General features: G+C 56.1%; 1 long non-coding RNA gene across 1 annotated transcript; it reads left to right on the forward strand.

Annotated features, from left to right (window-relative positions):
* The first annotated feature begins 885 nt into the window (after positions 1-885).
* Positions 886-4,015, forward strand: LOC130854352 (uncharacterized). The gene is made up of 3 exons (XR_009053993.1): positions 886-945; positions 1,200-1,508; positions 3,292-4,015. It is a non-coding gene; the product is annotated as an uncharacterized LOC130854352 (long non-coding RNA).
* Positions 4,016-4,678: the final 663 nt, after the last annotated feature.

The following is a 4,678-nucleotide window of genomic DNA, read 5'->3' on the forward strand; positions in this document are numbered from 1 at the left end:
GCAGGCACAGATGGGACAGACGAGAACTCACAGAAGTGACCTGTCACTGGGAGCCCAGCCTGGACCCCAAGAACAGAGCGGATCCTCTGAGGAAGAGTGGGGTGAGAGGGTGGCAGCATCCCGGGGAGGCGGTCAGGGCTGTGTGGCTTCTGGTGAGGCCGTCTGGGTCCGCAAAGGTCCCTCGTCCTGAGACTTAGAGAAACACGAGGACAGGAAGTCTCTGGTGTCTTGGGGAAAACAAGCAGAAGGATGGATCTGCCTTTAGGATGCCCGCGACGCCAGCACAACCCGCCAGAATCAGGCGGCAGGAGGAAGGAAGCATCCACCGTCGTCCCCGGGTCTGCGTTGGTGCTGGGGTTGAAGCAGAGTTCCCCACCTCCTCTGCACCTCCGGACCTAGAGCCCTGGGATGCGGGTGCGTCCATGGTGGTCGGGAGTGGGAGGGGGCGCAATGGGCCAAGCAGCCTCATCCCACCCGTCCCAGAAGGGACAAGCCATGACCTTTGCAGGACAGTGACTGGCGGAGAGGCCTGGTCCTCGCTGTGAGTCTCTGCCTCCTGGGGGACCGAGGACACCCCGGCCAGTGGCCACCAGGTGCCGACGGGCAATTGTGCCGAGACCTTCTCTCCACACTTGGTGGCTAGAAGCAGCTGAGGTTTCCAGCGTGTCTCCGGGGAGTTCCGGGCAGCCTGGGCTTCCAGTTCGAGAGGATGCGGACGAGGTGTGGGCTCTGTGCTCTGAGGACCCCACAGGTGCGTGACCTGCCCTCACCCTGAAGTGGCTCTGGAGGGAGTGACATGTTCAAACTTTTCTGACTCACACGAGGTGACCTCCTCCCAGTTGTGTGATTTGAAAGATGAGCCGCCCCACCCAGGCCACAGGGACGCGGGAGGGCGGGATGGGCTGGTGACTGAGCTTGTGCAGGACACGGTCGCAGACGCACCAGGTCTGGTCCCCGTGTCGGGCAGGGCAGGGGCGGGGGAGGGCTTGGCCCCAGGTGGGGACTAACCCCAGAGCCGCACGTGCTGAACACCTGCCCCACCGAGGGCCTGAGCTGCCTGACCCCGCGGAGCTTTTCCTCTCCCCCAGGACTCTCTGTGGGCACGAGGCTCTCGATCTACCGAGCGCTCAGTAAGAACTCCCGGGCAGTTGTTAACAAAATCAGGACCCAACGTGTTCGTGTTGCTATTTCTGTCTTAGCAACACCGTGTCTTCAACCGCCAGCACTCTCACCCAGAGGAGCGCTGGAAGAGGGGAACGCACACAGAGCCCCCGAGACCGCAGCCTGCTGGGAGCCGGGTCCGTGTGGACCGGCTAGGAAACCCGGGGCCTCAGGGGAGCTCGGAATCAAAGTGAAGCTAGAGACGGAAGTGAAGCTTCTCGGAGGAAAGGAACGTGCTCACTGTGAAGTTCCCTGTAGCATCCCGTGACAAAGTATAGCACTGAAACCGGAAACATGGGCGGAGTGGTGAGCCCCAAAGGCGCCAGGAAGCAGAGCCCTGCGGCAACGTGAGTTTGGGACATGTTGGGTGGAGCAGGTTGTGTCGCCTTTCTGTGGACCCTCCCGCCCTCATGGGCTGTGGCCCAGGCCAGGGATGAGTGTGGGGCTGGTCAGCCTGTCCGCCTAAGGTCCAGCGTGTCTGGCCTCCGAGGTGGGTGGCCTTAGATAAGTGCTTTGACGCGAGCCCCGGTTTCCGTGTCCATGAGAGGGGTGCAGGCACAGAACTTGCCTTATGGAGGTAGAGTTGTGCAGGGTTACTCGGCACCTGGAGGGGGTCGAAGGCCTCAGCACAAAGTGCCCCGAGGGGTGAGCGCTGAGCACAGCGCACTTTCCAGAGGGTCCGTGAATGGGCGCTGAGCTGCTCCGCGCTGCGACGCCCTGGCCAGAGAGCTCAGTGTGGTTGTTCTAGGGAAGGAGGCACAGGCACGTCCCCTGGTGGCTGGGGTAGGGCTGATGGGTGCGTGGGGGCCGTGGCTGCTTTACTGTAACGAGGTGGGCAAGCCCCAAGCAGAGGGTGCCTTCTTCCGCCACGCGGAGCTGACCCTCCCTGAGCTGCTCGGTCAGAGAGCCTGTAAATTCCTCACAGCTTAAGTAAGTCTGAGCAAGGCTCTCTGTTTCTGGCCGTAAATGCCTGGTGGATGGAGCCCTGGGGCAGAGTGGCTGGAGGGGCGCTGGGCCCTGCATTCGTGCCCGGCTCCCCAGAGGGGATGCAGGACCTCCATCCATCGCTTGACCTCTGCTTCTGAGCACCCTCAAGGACCAAAGGGGGAAATCCACACCTTCTTTACCCGACCCTCATGGTCATGGCGAGGTATGAAGGAGAGAAGGGGTATGAAAACACCCTGGAAACAGTCGAGTGTTTGGCAAATGCAGGGCAGACACATTTATGGAATAGTGGAAACTTGACCACTTCTTGATTTAAAGCCGGTGGTACATGACTTTTGGCTAATGCTCAAGTAAAAACGTAGAAACCAGCTGTCAAAATATTATAATTGGTTTCCACCTAACCCTAAGGCTTTAAATTCTGTGATGCTGTAAGTTCCAGGGCTTATCTGTGGACTTCTGCCGTTCTGGAATAATGTCTCCTATTTAAAATTCTCTAGCCCTGAGTATTTGAAAAGACACTCTGGAAAGTATTCATGTATAAACAAGGGGCCACACTGCTGGTAATTTTATTTTATGTTTTAAATTCCCAACTTTGTAAAATGTTAGTCCTCATTTATGAGTGACCAAATGGACCAGGTATGATTTGATAAAGGGTAGTGAAGTATTTACTTCAAGTTTTAAGGAGAAATAAATAGTTTTAACAAACAGTGTGTTAGAAAGTTTAAAAAACAAAAGCATCTACAGAAAACAAGAAGAAATTCTGCAATGCCTTTAATGAAATTGGAACTTCGTTAGCAGGAACAACGATCCCGTCTTTGTTGAGGAAGACGGTGCTCTGCAGGTTTCACACTTCCGCGGGTCTTGCTGGGACACTAAGAACGAGGCCTGGCTGTCTCCAGCAGCAGGTGACCTTAGCAGTGGGGTGGGGTCCCCCTCCAGGGCAGAGATGGGGCTGTACCAGGTGGGCCCCCACACTCAGGGGCCTCAGCTGCCACACACCCCGGTGCGTGTAAGACGTCCTCCCCCCCACCCCGTTGTCCCTGGGACTCGGGGGCCACCACTGGGCAGCTGGTGGCGTCCCCAGCGTTAGAACTGGCGTCTCTGACCGGGAACTCAGGTCTTCTCAGCATCTGTGGGAAGGAAACGTCTAAGGAGGTGAAAGCAGCGGTCTCTGACTCTCCACAGGTCTTGACAGTTTCTGCAGCGTTGTGTTTGGTTGATTTCCATGAAAAACTCCTTGTGCCGGACTCAGTCCGGTGGCGTCGGGAACCAGCAGAGGGAGCCCCGCCCCGCTGATGTGGGAGCCTCCCCGCGGTGCCGCGCCTCGCCCGTACAGTTATCCGCTGAGGGAGGCGTGGGCCGGGAACACTGGCCGCATTGATGGGCTGCAGGGCATCCAAGGTAAGCCTGTCACATTTTCCAAGGGGACCTCCCGGGAAGGAGGAAGCCCGGGAACGTGCACAGCCAACCCAGGAGCAGCTGAGAGCAGTGTTTTATCAACAAAGGGTTGTCCTGAAGTGGATAGCACCGCCTGTGCGAGGAGAGATCCTGAATGGGAAGGAATACTTATCTTTGGAACTCTGAAACTTTCTCTTTTCTTCAACACCTCACATGCTATTAAGAAATGAGGCCCTAACTTGGGAATTATCTGACGTTTATTATGTCTAAAAACTTCAAAAAGGAAGCAAGAGCGGGCGCATGCCCTTGGCTCTGACGTCTTCGCGTCCGTGCCATCCCCCGTCCGCTCTTCAGGTGACCGGCGCGTCCGGAGCTGCCCGTGCTGCTGGGGCGAGGCCGGTTTCCCGGGAGCACGTCTCAGCATCAGACCCTCTGTTTGTTTCTATAATAAAGCTTCTCCAGGCGGAAGCACAAGAGAAATATGTTCATTAAAATAAAGGAGAAAAATTACCAACAGTTCAAAATTGCATTTAGAAATTGCCACGTGGAGGGAAACTGAGTGGAATCTCATCCGTGATAAGGATGGGGACGATGACGGTTGTTCCAACAGCGTCTGCTGGCGCTTGGGTTTTCTTCTGACGCCCGGGAGGTGTGCAGATCGTGCAGGGACATTTCTAGGCCTCCAAACCGGGCTTTTTACTTCTGTCCTGAAACAGCAACACGACGTGGAGGGTGCAGCACAGGGGTCCCTCTGCCCGTGTGGTTTTCATTTTATCATTAGCTTTAATCTGCCCCCATTTACTTATCATGACCACCCTCTCGCCTAGAAATACCTCCCAGGACTCACGTGGTGGAAGAATAAGAGGAATAAGAAAATCCAGCCAGTCCCCAAGGCAGGCTGTGCTCTTGGAAGATTTGTTAGAGGAAGTGATGTCACTCAAATCTAATTTCCCCACACAAACAGCGTCGTGAGTAAAGGATTACTTCCCTAGCAGAGGGCTATGCCTACAATGTAAAGGAACACCTTAGATTCCCTGCAGACTCAAAAGCCACAGAGCTGTCAGGAGGGCGGTTCCGAGCCGGCTGCACGTTGTTTATTGTTGTGTGACGTGTGCAGGTGGGGCAGCAGCCTCCCCAGGAGAGAGGCTGGTCTTGCTCCAGGAACTTTAGGAAA

Source organism: Hippopotamus amphibius, chromosome 5 (genome assembly GCF_030028045.1).
Source record: "Hippopotamus amphibius kiboko isolate mHipAmp2 chromosome 5, mHipAmp2.hap2, whole genome shotgun sequence".
Taxonomy (NCBI): Eukaryota; Metazoa; Chordata; class Mammalia; order Artiodactyla; family Hippopotamidae; genus Hippopotamus; species Hippopotamus amphibius.